This window comes from Oncorhynchus kisutch, linkage group LG24 (genome assembly GCF_002021735.2).
Source record: "Oncorhynchus kisutch isolate 150728-3 linkage group LG24, Okis_V2, whole genome shotgun sequence".
Lineage (NCBI taxonomy): Eukaryota > Metazoa > Chordata > Actinopteri > Salmoniformes > Salmonidae > Oncorhynchus > Oncorhynchus kisutch.
This window is the reverse complement of record NC_034197.2, coordinates 42,793,086-42,808,655: the sequence shown is the minus strand read 5'-3', so window position 1 is coordinate 42,808,655 and position 15,570 is coordinate 42,793,086. Positions and strand designations below refer to the sequence as shown.

Genomic DNA, 15,570 nt, shown 5'->3' with positions numbered 1-15,570 from the left:
GCTTCTGGAGAAAAACCTCATTCATTTGTCCTTGAGGGGATGAGTAAAGTTTAATTGAAATGTAATTGAACTGCAAGTCAGTGTGTCGATAAAGCTCTTACTCAGACTTCTATGGCTCTAAAGGAGGGGTTGAAATAATCTGAAGAAGACATTTCATAATAAGAGTCTGAAGAAGACATTTAAATAATCTGAAGACATTTCATAATAAGAATCTGAAGACATTTCATAATAAGAATCTGAAGACATTTCATAATAAGAGTCTGAAGACATTTCATGATAAGAATCTGAAGACATTTCATAATAAGAGTCTGAAGACATTTCATGATAAGAATCTGAAGACATTTCATAATAAGAGTCTGAAGAAGACATTTAAATAATCTGAAGACATTTCATAATAAGAATCTGAAGACATTTCATAATAAGAATCTGAAGACATTTCATAATAAGAGTCTGAAGACATTTCATGATAAGAATCTGAAGACATTTCATAATAAGAGTCTGAAGACATTTCATAATAAGAATCTGAAGACATTTCATAATAAGAGTCTGAAGACTTCATAATAAGAATCTGAAGACATTTCATAATAAGAATCTGAAGACATTTCATAATAAGAATCTGAAGACATTTCATAATAAGAATCTGAAAACATTTCATAATAAGATTCTGAAGACATTTCATAATAAGATTCTGAAGACATTTCATAATAAGAATCTGAAGACATTTCATAATAAGAATCTGAAGACATTTCATAATAAGAATCTGAAGACATTTCATAATAAGAATCTGAAGACATTTCATAATAAGATTCTGAAGAAGACATTTCATAATAAGATTCTGAAGAAGACATTTCATAAGGAATTAAATCATCTGAAGAAGACATTTAAATAATCTGAAGACATTTCATAATAAGAATCTGAAGACATTTCATAATAAGAGTCTGAAGACATTTCATAATAGGAGTCTGAAGACATTTCATAATAGGAGTCTGAAGACATTTCATAATAAGAATGACTGGGGCTGGTCTGTATGTCTGACTGGGGCTGGTCTGTATGTCTGACTGGGGCTGGTCTGTATGTCTGACTGGGGCTGGTCTGTATGTCTGACTGGGGCTGGTCTGTATGTCTGTCTGGGGCTGGTCTGTATGTCTGTCTGGGGCTGGTCTGTCTGGGGCTGGACTGTATGTCTGACTGGGGCTGGTCTGTCTGTCTTTGTCTGACTGGGGCTGGTCTGTCTGTCTGACTGGGGCTGGTCTGTCTGTCTGGCTGGTCTGTCTGTCTGTCTGTCTGTCTGTCTGTCTGTCTGTCTGTCTGACTGGGGCTGGTCTGTCTGTCTGACTGGGGCTGGTCTGTATGTCTGACTGGGGCTGGTCTGTATGTCTGACTGGGGCTGGTCTGTATGTCTGACTGGGGCTGGTCTGTATGTCTGACTGGGGCTGGTCTGTATGTCTGACTGGGGCTGGTCTGTATGTCTGTCTGGGGCTGGTCTGTATGTCTGTCTGGGGCTGGTCTGTATGTCTGACTGGGGCTGGTCTGTCTGTCTTTGTCTGACTGGGGCTGGTCTGTCTGTCTGACTGGGGCTGGTCTGTCTGTCTGGTCTGTCTGTCTGTCTGTCTGTCTGTCTGACTGGGGCTGGTCTGTCTGTCTGACTGGGCTGGTGTCTGACTGGGGCTGGTCTGTATGTCTGACTGGGGCTGGTCTGTATGTCTGACTGGGGCTGGTCTGTATGTCTGACTGGGGCTGGTCTGTATGTCTGTCTGGGGCTGGTCTGTATGTCTGTCTGGGGCTGGTCTGTATGTCTGACTGGGGCTGGTCTGTCTGTCTTTGTCTGACTGGGGCTGGTCTGTCTGTCTTTGTCTGACTGGGGCTGGTCTGTCTGTCTGACTGGGGCTGGTCTGTCTGTCTGACTGGGGCTGGTCTGTCTGTCTGACTGGGGCTGGACTGTATGTCTGTCTGGGGCTGGACTGTATGTCTGTCTGGGGCTGATCTGTCTGTCTGACTGGGGCTGGTCTGTCTGTCTGACTGGGGCTGGTCTGTATGTCTGACTGGGGCTGGACTGTATGTCTGTCTGGGGCTGGACTGTCTGTCTGACGGGCTGGTCTGTCTGTGACTGGGGCTGGTCTGTCTGGGGCTGGTCTGTCTGTCTGTCTGTCTGGGGCTGGTCTGTCTGTCTGTCTGTCTGGGGCTGGTCTGTCTTTCTGTCTGGGGCTGGACTGTCTGTCTGACTGGGGCTGGTCTGTCTGGGGCTGGTCTGTCTGTTTGTCTGTCTGGGGCTGGACTGTATCTCTGTCTGGGGCTGGTCTGTCTGTCGGTCTGGGGCTTGACTGTATGTCTGACTGGGGCTGGTCTGTCTGTCTGACTGGGGCTGGTCTGTATGTCTGACTGGGGCTGGTCTGTATGTCTGACTGGGGCTGGTCTGTCTGTCTGACTGGGGCTGGTCTGTATGTCTGACTGGGGCTGGTCTGTCTGTCTGACTGGGGCTGGTCTGTATGTCTGACTGGGGCTGGTCTGTATGTCTGACTGGGGCTGGTCTGTATGTCTGTCTGGGGCTGGTCTGTATGTCTGTCTGGGGCTGGTCTGTCTGGGGCTGGACTGTATGTCTGACTGGGGCTGGTCTGTCTGTCTTTGTCTGACTGGGGCTGGTCTGTCTGTCTGACTGGGGCTGGTCTGTCTGTCTGGCTGGTCTGTCTGTCTGTCTGTCTGTCTGTCTGACTGGGGCTGGTCTGTCTGTCTGACTGGGGCTGGTCTGTATGTCTGACTGGGGCTGGTCTGTATGTCTGACTGGGGCTGGTCTGTATGTCTGACTGGGGCTGGTCTGTATGTCTGACTGGGGCTGGTCTGTATGTCTGACTGGGGCTGGTCTGTATGTCTGTCTGGGGCTGGTCTGTATGTCTGACTGGGGCTGGTCTGTATGTCTGACTGGGGCTGGTCTGTATGTCTGTCTGGGGCTGGTCTGTATGTCTGTCTGGGGCTGGTCTGTATGTCTGTCTGGGGCTGGACTGTATGTCTGACTGGGGCTGGTCTGTCTGTCTTTGTCTGACTGGGGCTGGTCTGTCTGTCTTTGTCTGACTGGGGCTGGTCTGTCTGTCTGACTGGGGCTGGTCTGTCTGTCTGACTGGGGCTGGTCTGTCTGTCTGTCTGTCTGTCTGTCTGACTGGGGCTGGTCTGTCTGTCTGACTGGGGCTGGTCTGTCTGTCTGACTGGGCTGGTCTGTCTGTCTGACTGGGGCTGGTCTGTCTGTCTGACTGGGGCTGGTCTGTCTGTCTGACTGGGGCTAGTCTGTCTGTCTGACTGGGGCTGGTCTGTCTGTCTGACTGGGGCTGGTCTGTATGTCTGACTGGGGCTGGTCTGTATGTCTGACTGGGGCTGGTCTGTATGTCTGTCTGGGGCTGGTCTGTATGTCTGTCTGGGGCTGGTCTGTATGTCTGTCTGGGGCTGGACTGTATGTCTGACTGGGGCTGGTCTGTCTGTCTTTGTCTGACTGGGGCTGGTCTGTCTGTCTGACTGGGGCTGGTCTGTCTGTCTGACTGGGGCTGGTCTGTCTGTCTGACTGGGGCTTTTCTGTCTGTCTGTCTGTCTGACTGGGGCTGGTCTGTCTGTCTGACTGGGGCTGGTCTGTCTGTCTGACTGGGGCTGGTCTGTCTGTCTGACTGGGGCTGATCTGTCTGTCTGACTGGGGCTGGTCTGTCTGTCTGTCTGTCTGACTGGGGCTGGTCTGTCTGTCTGACTGGGGCTGTCTCCTGCACCTTGCTCTTTGTGTGTTTGGCACCACATCGTTCTGTTAAATACAACATCGGCCTGTCTAATAACCTCTGCACGCTTCACAATTCATACCGATACCACAGAGACTTCATTTAAAGGTGTACTCCCATTGCCTGTTGCTCTGTCAGTCTGTGTATTAGCTTCTGGAGAAAAACCTCATTCATTTGTCCTTGAGGGGATGAGTAAAGTTTAATTGAAATGTAATTGAACTGCAAGTCAGTGTGTCGATAAAGCTCTTACTCAGACTTCTATGGCTCTAAAGGAGGGGTTGAAATAATCTGAAGAAGACATTTCATAATAAGAGTCTGAAGAAGACATTTAAATAATCTGAAGACATTTCATAATAAGAATCTGAAGACATTTCATAATAAGAATCTGAAGACATTTCATAATAAGAGTCTGAAGACATTTCATGATAAGAATCTGAAGACATTTCATAATAAGAGTCTGAAGACATTTCATGATAAGAATCTGAAGACATTTCATAATAAGAGTCTGAAGAAGACATTTAAATAATCTGAAGACATTTCATAATAAGAATCTGAAGACATTTCATAATAAGAATCTGAAGACATTTCATAATAAGAGTCTGAAGACATTTCATGATAAGAATCTGAAGACATTTCATAATAAGAGTCTGAAGACATTTCATAATAAGAATCTGAAGACATTTCATAATAAGAGTCTGAAGACTTCATAATAAGAATCTGAAGACATTTCATAATAAGAATCTGAAGACATTTCATAATAAGAATCTGAAGACATTTCATAATAAGAATCTGAAGACATTTCATAATAAGAATCTGAAGACATTTCATAATAAGAATCTGAAGAAGACATTTCATAAGGAATTAAATCATCTGAAGAAGACATTTAAATAATCTGAAGACATTTCATAATAAGAATCTGAAGACATTTCATAATAAGAGTCTGAAGACATTTCATAATAGGAGTCTGAAGACATTTCATAATAAGAATCTGAAGACATTTCATAATAAGAGTCTGAAGACATTTCATAATAGAATCTGAAGACATTTCATAATAAGAATCTGAAAACATTTCATAATAAGATTCTGAAGACATTTCATAATAAGATTCTGAAGACATTTCATAATAAGAATCTGAAGACATTTCATAATAAGAATCTGAAGACATTTCATAATAAGAATCTGAAGACATTTCATAATAAGAATCTGAAGACATTTCATAATAAGATTCTGAAGAAGACATTTCATAATAAGATTCTGAAGAAGACATTTCATAAGGAATTAAATCATCTGAAGAAGACATTTAAATAATCTGAAGACATTTCATAATAAGAATCTGAAGACATTTCATAATAAGAGTCTGAAGACATTTCATAATAGGAGTCTGAAGACATTTCATAATAGGAGTCTGAAGACATTTCATAATAAGAATGACTGGGGCTGGTCTGTATGTCTGACTGGGGCTGGTCTGTATGTCTGACTGGGGCTGGTCTGTATGTCTGACTGGGGCTGGTCTGTATGTCTGACTGGGGCTGGTCTGTATGTCTGTCTGGGGCTGGTCTGTATGTCTGTCTGGGGCTGGTCTGTCTGGGGCTGGACTGTATGTCTGACTGGGGCTGGTCTGTCTGTCTTTGTCTGACTGGGGCTGGTCTGTCTGTCTGACTGGGGCTGGTCTGTCTGTCTGGCTGGTCTGTCTGTCTGTCTGTCTGTCTGTCTGTCTGACTGGGGCTGGTCTGTCTGTCTGACTGGGGCTGGTCTGTATGTCTGACTGGGGCTGGTCTGTATGTCTGACTGGGGCTGGTCTGTATGTCTGACTGGGGCTGGTCTGTATGTCTGACTGGGGCTGGTCTGTATGTCTGACTGGGGCTGGTCTGTATGTCTGTCTGGGGCTGGTCTGTATGTCTGTCTGGGGCTGGTCTGTATGTCTGACTGGGGCTGGTCTGTATGTCTGACTGGGGCTGGTCTGTATGTCTGTCTGGGGCTGGTCTGTATGTCTGTCTGGGGCTGGTCTGTATGTCTGTCTGGGGCTGGACTGTATGTCTGACTGGGGCTGGTCTGTCTGTCTTTGTCTGACTGGGGCTGGTCTGTCTGTCTTTGTCTGACTGGGGCTGGTCTGTCTGTCTGACTGGGGCTGGTCTGTCTGTCTGACTGGGGCTGGTCTGTCTGTCTGACTGGGGCTGGTCTGTCTGTCTGACTGGGGCTGGTCTGTCTGTCTGACTGGGGCTGGTCTGTCTGTCTGACTGGGGCTGGTCTGTCTGTCTGACTGGGGCTGGTCTGTCTGTCTGACTGGGGCTGGTCTGTCTGTCTGACTGGGGCTGGTCTGTATGTCTGACTGGGGCTGGTCTGTATGTCTGTCTGGGGCTGGTCTGTATGTCTGTCTGGGGCTGGTCTGTATGTCTGTCTGGGGCTGGACTGTATGTCTGACTGGGGCTGGTCTGTCTGTCTTTGTCTGACTGGGGCTGGTCTGTCTGTCTGACTGGGGCTGGTCTGTCTGTCTGACTGGGGCTTTTCTGTCTGTCTGTCTGTCTGTCTGACTGGGGCTGGTCTGTCTGTCTGACTGGGGCTGGTCTGTCTGTCTGACTGGGGCTGGTCTGTCTGTCTGACTGGGGCTGGTCTGTCTGTCTGACTGGGGCTGGTCTGTCTGTCTGACTGGGGCTGGTCTGTCTGTCTGACTGGGGCTGATCTGTCTGTCTGACTGGGGCTGGTCTGTCTGTCTGTCTGTCTGACTGGGGCTGGTCTGTCTGTCTGACTGGGGCTGTCTCCTGCACCTTGCTCTTTGTGTGTTTGGCACCACATCGTTCTGTTAAATACAACATCGGCCTGTCTAATAACCTCTGCACGCTTCACAATTCATACCGATACCACAGAGACTTCATTTAAAGGTGTACTCCCATTGCCTGTTGCTCTGTCAGTCTGTGTATTAGCTTCTGGAGAAAAACCTCATTCATTTGTCCTTGAGGGGATGAGTAAAGTTTAATTGAAATGTAATTGAACTGCAAGTCAGTGTGTCGATAAAGCTCTTACTCAGACTTCTATGGCTCTAAAGGAGGGGTTGAAATAATCTGAAGAAGACATTTCATAATAAGAGTCTGAAGAAGACATTTAAATAATCTGAAGACATTTCATAATAAGAATCTGAAGACATTTCATAATAAGAATCTGAAGACATTTCATAATAAGAGTCTGAAGACATTTCATGATAAGAGTCTGAAGACATTTCATAATAAGAGTCTGAAGACATTTCATGATAAGAATCTGAAGACATTTCATAATAAGAGTCTGAAGACATTTCATGATAAGAATCTGAAGACATTTCATAATAAGAGTCTGAAGAAGACATTTAAATAATCTGAAGACATTTCATAATAAGAATCTGAAGACATTTCATAATAAGAATCTGAAGACATTTCATAATAAGAGTCTGAAGACATTTCATGATAAGAATCTGAAGACATTTCATAATAAGAGTCTGAAGACATTTCATAATAAGAGTCTGAAGACATTTCATAATAAGAGTCTGAAGACTTCATAATAAGAATCTGAAGACATTTCATAATAAGAATCTGAAGACATTTCATAATAAGAATCTGAAGACATTTCATAATAAGAATCTGAAGACATTTCATAATAAGAATCTGAAGACATTTCATAATAAGAATCTGAAGAAGACATTTCATAAGGAATTAAATCATCTGAAGAAGACATTTAAATAATCTGAAGACATTTCATAATAAGAATCTGAAGACATTTCATAATAAGAGTCTGAAGACATTTCATAATAGGAGTCTGAAGACATTTCATAATAAGAATCTGAAGACATTTCATAATAAGAGTCTGAAGACATTTCATAATAGAATCTGAAGACATTTCATAATAAGAATCTGAAAACATTTCATAATAAGATTCTGAAGACATTTCATAATAAGATTCTGAAGACATTTCATAATAAGAATCTGAAGACATTTCATAATAAGAATCTGAAGACATTTCATAATAAGAATCTGAAGACATTTCATAATAAGAATCTGAAGACATTTCATAATAAGATTCTGAAGAAGACATTTCATAATAAGATTCTGAAGAAGACATTTCATAATAAGATTCTGAAGAAGACATTTCATAAGGAATTAAATCATCTGAAGAAGACATTTAAATAATCTGAAGACATTTCATAATAGGAGTCTGAAGACATTTCATAATAGGAGTCTGAAGACATTTCATAATAGGAGTCTGAAGACATTTCATAATAAGAATCTGAAGACATTTCATAATAAGAGTCTGAAGACATTTCATAATAGAATCTGAAGACATTTCATAATAAGATTCTGAAGAAGACATTTCATAAGGAATTAAATGATCTGAAGAAGACATTTAAATAATCTGAAGACATTTCATAATAAGAATCTGAAGACATTTCATAATAAGAATCTGAAGACATTTCATAATAAGAATCTGAAGACATTTCATAATAAGAATCTGAAGACATTTCATAATAAGATTCTGAAGACATTTCATAATAAGAATCTGAAGACATTTCATAATAAGAATCTGAAAACATTTCATAATAAGATTCTGAAGACATTTCATAATAAGAATCTGAAGACATTTCATAATAAGAATCTGAAGACATTTCATAATAAGAATCTGAAGACATTTCATAATAAGAATCTGAAGACATTTCATAATAAGATTCTGAAGAAGACATTTCATAAGGAATTAAATCATCTGAAGAAGACATTTAAATAATCTGAAGACATTTCATAATAAGAATCTGAAGACATTTCATAATAAGATTCTGAAGAAGACATTTCATAATAAGAGTCTGAAGACATTTCATAATAAGAGTCTGAAGACATTTCATAATAGATTCTGAAGAAGACATTTCATAAGGAATTAAATCATCTGAAGAAGACATTTAAATAATCTGAAGACATTTCGTAATAAGAATCTGAAGACATTTCATAATAAGATTCTGAAGACATTTCATAATAAGAGTCTGAAGACATTTCATAATAAAAATCTGAAGACATTTCATAATAAGAATCTGAAAACATTTCATAATAAGATTCTGAAGACATTTCATAATAAGAATCTGAAGACATTTCATAATAAGAATCTGAAGACATTTCATAATAAGAATCTGAAGACATTTCATAATAAGATTCTGAAGAAGACATTTCATAAGGAATTAAATCATCTGAAGAAGACATTTAAATAATCTGAAGACATTTCATAATAAGAATCTGAAGACATTTCATAATAAGAATCTGAAGACATTTCATAATAAGAATCTGAAGACATTTCATAATAAGAATCTGAAGACATTTCATAATAAGATTCTGAAGAAATTTCATAATAAGATTCTGAAGACATTTCATAATAAGAATCTGAAGACATTTCATAATAAGATTCTGAAGAAGACATTTCATAATAAGATTCTGAAGAAGACATTTCATAAGGAATTAAATCATCTGAAGAAGACATTTAAATAATCTGAAGACATTTCATAATAAGAATCTGAAGACATTTCATAATAAGATTCTGAAGAAGACATTTCATAATAAGAGTCTGAAGACATTTCATAATAAGATTCTGAAGACATTTCATAATAAGATTCTGAAGACATTTCATAATAAGAATCTGAAGACATTTCATAATAAGATTCTGAAGAAGACATTTCATAAGGAATTAAATCATCTGAAGAAGACATTTAAATAATCTGAAGACATTTCATAATAAGAATCTGAAGACATTTCATAATAAGAATCTGAAGACATTTCATAATAAGATTCTGAAGACATTTCATAATAAGATTCTGAAGACATTTCATAATAAGAATCTGAAGAAGACATTTCATAATAAGATTCTGAAGAAGACATTTCATAAGGAATTAAATCATCTGAAGAAGACATTTAAATAATCTGAAGACATTTCATAATAAGAATCTGAAGACATTTCATAATAAGATTCTGAAGAAGACATTTCATAATAAGAGTCTGAAGATTTCATAATAAGAGTCTGAAGATTTCATAATAAGAGTCTGAAGACATTTCATAATAAGAGTCTGAAGACATTTCATAATAAGATTCTGAAGACATTTCATAATAAGAATCTGAAGACATTTCATAATAAGAATCTGAAGAAGACATTTCATAATAAGATTCTGAAGAAGACATTTCATAAGGAATTAAATCATCTGAAGAAGACATTTAAATAATCTGAAGACATTTCATAATAAGAATCTGAAGACATTTCATAATAAGATTCTGAAGACATTTCATAATAAGAGTCTGAAGACATTTCATAATAAGAGTCTGAAGACATTTCATAATAAGAATCTGAAGACATTTCATAATAAGAATCTGAAGAAGACATTTCATAATAAGATTCTGAAGAAGACATTTAAATAATCTGAAGACATTTCATAATAAGAATCTGAAGACATTTCATAATAAGAGTCTGAAGACATTTCATAATAGGAGTCTGAAGACATTTCATAATAGAATCTGAAGACATTTCATAATAAGAATCTGAAGACATTTCATAATAAGAATCTGAAGACATTTCATAATAAGAATCTGAAGACATTTCATAATAAGAATCTGAAGACATTTCATAATAAGATTCTGAAGAAGACATTTCATAAGGAATTAAATAATCTGAAGAAGACATTTAAATAATCTGAAGACATTTCATAATAAGAATCTGAAGACATTTCATAATAAGAATCTGAAGACATTTCATAATAAGAATCTGAAGACATTTCATAATAAGAATCTGAAGACATTTCATAATAAGAATCTGAAGACATTTCATAATAAGATTCTGAAGACATTTCATAATAAGAGTCTGAAGACATTTCATAATAAGATTCTGAAGAAGACATTTAAATTATCTGAAGACATTTCATAATAAGAATCTGAAGACATTTCATAATAAGATTCTGAAGAAGACATTTCATAAGGAATTAAATCATCTGAAGAAGACATTTAAATAATCTGAAGACATTTCATAATAAGAATCTGAAGACATTTCATAATAAGATTCTGAAGACATTTCATAATAAGAGTCTGAAGACATTTCATAATAAAAATCTGAAGACATTTCATAATAAGAATCTGAAAACATTTCATAATAAGAATCTGAAGACATTTCATAATAAGAATCTGAAGACATTTCATAATAAGATTCTGAAGACATTTCATAATAAGATTCTGAAGACATTTCATAATAAGAATCTGAAGACATTTCATAATAAGAATCTGAAGACATTTCATAATAAGAATCTGAAGACATTTCATAATAAGAATCTGAAGACATTTCATAATAAGAATCTGAAGACATTTCATAATAAGAATCTGAAGACATTTCATAATAAGAATCTGAAGACATTTCATAATAAGATTCTGAAGAAGACATTTCATAAGGAATTAAATAATCTGAAGAAGACATTTCATAAGGAATTAAATAATCTGAAGAAGACATTTAAATAATCTGAAGACATTTCATAATAAGAATCTGAAGACATTTCATAATAAGAATCTGAAGACATTTCATAATAAGAGTCTGAAGACATTTCATAATAAGAATCTGAAGACATTTCATAATAAGATTCTGAAGACATTTCATAATAAGAGTCTGAAGACATTTCATAATAAGATTCTGAAGAAGACATTTAAATTATCTGAAGACATTTCATAATAAGAATCTGAAGACATTTCATAATAAGAATCTGAAGACATTTCATAATAAGATTCTGAAGACATTTCATAATAAGAGTCTGAAGACATTTCATAATAAAAATCTGAAGACATTTCATAATAAGAATCTGAAAACATTTCATAATAAGATTCTGAAGACATTTCATAATAAGATTCTGAAGACATTTCATAATAAGAATCTGAAGACATTTCATAATAAGAATCTGAAGACATTTCATAATAAGATTCTGAAGACATTTCATAATAAGATTCTGAAGACATTTCATAATAAGAATCTGAAGACATTTCATAATAAGAATCTGAAGAAGACATTTCATAATAAGATTCTGAAGAAGACATTTCATAAGGAATTAAATCATCTGAAGAAGACATTTAAATAATCTGAAGACATTTCATAATAAGAATCTGAAGACATTTCATAATAAGATTCTGAAGAAGACATTTCATAATAAGAGTCTGAAGACATTTCATAATAAGATTCTGAAGACATTTCATAATAAGATTCTGAAGACATTTCATAATAAGATTCTGAAGACATTTCATAATAAGAATCTGAAGACATTTCATAATAAGATTCTGAAGAAGACATTTCATAAGGAATTAAATCATCTGAAGAAGACATTTAAATAATCTGAAGACATTTCATAATAAGAATCTGAAGACATTTCATAATAAGAATCTGAAGACATTTCATAATAAGATTCTGAAGACATTTCATAATAAGATTCTGAAGACATTTCATAATAAGAATCTGAAGACATTTCATAATAAGATTCTGAAGAAGACATTTCATAATAAGAGTCTGAAGACATTTCATAATAAGAATCTGAAGAAGACATTTCATAAGGAATTAAATCATCTGAAGAAGACATTTAAATAATCTGAAGACATTTCATAATAAGAATCTGAAGACATTTCATAATAAGATTCTGAAGAAGACATTTCATAATAAGATTCTGAAGAAGACATTTCATAATAAGAGTCTGAAGACATTTCATAATAAGTCTGAAGACATTTCATAATAAGAGTTTGAAGACATTTCATAATAAGAGTCTGAAGACATTTCATAATAAGAGTCTGAAGACATTTCATAATAAGAGTCTGAAGACATTTCATAATAAGAGTCTGAAGAGATTTCATAATAAGAGTCTGAAGACATTTCATAATAAGAATCTGAAGACATTTCATAATAAGAATCTGAAGAAGACATTTCATAATAAGATTCTGAAGAAGACATTTAAATAATCTGAAGACATTTCATAATAAGAGTCTGAAGACATTTCATAAGGAATTAAATCATCTGAAGAAGACTTAAATAATCTGAAGACATTTCATAATAAGAATGAAGACATTTCATAATAAGAATCTGAAGACATTTCATAATAAGAATCTGAAGACATTTCATAATAAGAATCTGAAGACATTTCATAATAAGAATCTGAAGACATTTCATAATAAGAATCTGAAGACATTTCATAATAAGAATCTGAAGACATTTCATAATAAGAATCTGAAGACATTTCATAAGGAATTAAATAATCTGAAGCCATTTCATAATAAGAGTGTGAAGAAACCATTTCACAGAAAGTGTAAAGAAGCCGTTTTCTAGGAAGTGCGTGAGTCCATTTCATTGTGGCTTGCGAAGTGGTGCCTCATTCATAAAGTGCTGTGTGGAGTGTTTTCTCTGAGGTTTCCTATGAATGACTCACCCTGTCTAACGCGTCTAATCTGGCTGTATCTCTGACCCGAGGTGCCGAGAGACAAGGGACCATGCGTATCATCAAGACATTTCATAATAGGAGTCTGAAGACATTTCATAATAGGAGTCTGCTCCCTCAGACTAGGGAGCACTGATCTGGGATCAGGTCTGATCTGGGATCAGGTCTGATCTGGGATCAGGTCTGATCTGGGATCAGGTCTGATCTGGGATCAGGTCTGATCTGGGATCAGGTCTGATCTGGGATCAGGTCTGATCTGGGATCAGGTCTGATCTGGGATCAGGTCTGATCTGGGATCAGGTCTGATCTGGGATCAGCCATTTAGCTGACCATGGAGGGAGGCTTTATTTTCACCTTTATTTAACCAGGTAGGCCAGTTGAGAACAAGTTCTCATTTACAACTGCGACCTGGCCAAGATAAAGCAAAGCTGTTAGACACAAACAACAACACAGAGTTACACACGGAATAAACTAACATACAGTAGAAAAGGCTATATACAGTGTGTGCAAATGAGGTAGATGTGGGAGGGAGGGTAGATGTGGGAGGGAGAGAGGGAGGGTAGATGAGGGAGGGAGGGAGGGTAGATGAGGGAGGGTAGATGAGGGAGGGAGGGGGTAGATGTGGGAGGGAGGTAGATGTGGGAGGGAGGGAGGGTAGATGAGGGAGGGAGGGAGGGAGGTAGATGTGGGAGGGAGGGAGGTAGATGTGGGAGGGAGGGAGGGAGGTATATGTGGGAGGGAGGGAGGTAGATGTGGGAGGGAGGTAGATGTGGGAGGGAGGGAGGGTAGATGAGGGAGGGAGGGAGGGTAGATGAGGGAGGGAGGGTGGTAGATGTGGGAGGGAGGGAGGTAGATGAGGGAGGGAGGGGGGGTAGATGAGGGAGGGAGGGGGGGTAGATGAGGGAGGGAGGGGGTAGATGAGGGAGGGAGGGGGTCGATGTGGGAGGGAGGGAGGGTAGATGAGGGAGGGAGGGAGGGTAGATGAGGGAGGGAGGGAGGGGTAGATGAGGGAGGGAGGGGGGTAGATGTTGGGAGGGGAGGGGGGTAGATGAGGGAGGGAGGGAGGGTAGATGAGGGAGGGAGGGGGGTAGATGAGGGAGGGAGGGAGGGAGGGTAGATGAGGGAGGGAGGGGGGTAGTAGATGTGGGAGGGAGGGGGGGTAGATGAGGGAGTGAGGGGGTAGATGAGGGAGGGGGAGGGTAGATGAGGGAGGGAGGGGGTAGATGAGGGAGGGAGGGAGGGTAGATTGAGGGAGGGAGGGGGAGGGTAGATGAGGGAGGAGGGGGGTAGATGAGGAGGGGAGGGGGGTAGATGTGGGAGGGGGTAGGAGGAGGGGGGTAGATGAGGGAGGGAGGGGGGTAGATGAGGGTAGATGAGGGGGGGTAGATTGTGGTGGGGAGGGGGGTAGATGAGGGAGGGGGGGGTAGATGAGGGAGGGAGGGGGGGTAGATGAGGGAGGGGGGTGGTAGATGAGGGAGGGAGGGGGGTAGATGAGGGAGGGAGGGGGGGGTAGATGTGGGAGGGGGGTAGATGAGGGAGGGAGGGAGGGGGGGTAGATGGGGGAGGGGGGTAGATGAGGGAGGGAGGGGGGGTAGATGAGGGAGGGAGGGAGGGTAGATGAGGGAGGGAGGGAGGGTAGATGAGGGGAGGGAGGGGGGTAGATGAGGGAGGGAGGGAGGTAGATGTGGGAGGGAGGGAGGTAGATGTGGAGGGAGGGTAGATGTGGGAGGGGGGGTAGATGAGGGAGGGAGGGGGGGGTAGATGTGGGAGGGAGGGAGGGTAGATGAGGGAGGGAGGGGGGGGTAGATGAGGGAGGGAGGGGGGGTAGATGAGGGAGGGAGGGGGGTAGATGAGGGAGGGAGGGGGGGTAGATGAGGGAGGGAGGGGGGTAGATGTGGGAGGGAGGGGGGGTTAGATGAGGGAGGGAGGGGGGTAGATGAGGGAGGGAGGGGGGGTAGATGTGGGAGGGAGGGGGGTAGATGAGGGAGGGGGGTAGATGTGGGAGGGAGGGGGGTTAGATGAGGGAGGGAGGGGGGGTAGATGAGGGAGGGGGGGTAGATGAGGGAGGGAGGGGGGTAGATGAGGGAGGGAGGGAGGTAGATGAGGGTAGATGAGGGAGGGAGGAGGTAGATGAGGGTAGATGAGGGAGGGAGGGAGGTAGATGAGGGTAGATGAGGGGGGGTAGATGTGCATCACCTCTTCCTCTACTGACCCCAGAGCTGTTTGTATTTCAGATGGAAGACGTGATCGATGACATCATCAGTCTTGAAATCCAGTCTCAACGATGAGTTCTTTACGTTGATCGACCCTGGCCTACAGGTGGCCAACACGGTATGTATTTAAACCTTATATACCCTGGCCTACAGGTGGCCAACACGGTATGTA

General features: G+C 40.3%; 1 pseudogene; it reads left to right on the top strand.

The window, feature by feature from the left end:
• Window positions 1–15,570, top strand: part of LOC109883964 (transcription factor E3-like) — a 60,086-nt pseudogene that overhangs the window by 22,300 nt on the left and 22,216 nt on the right.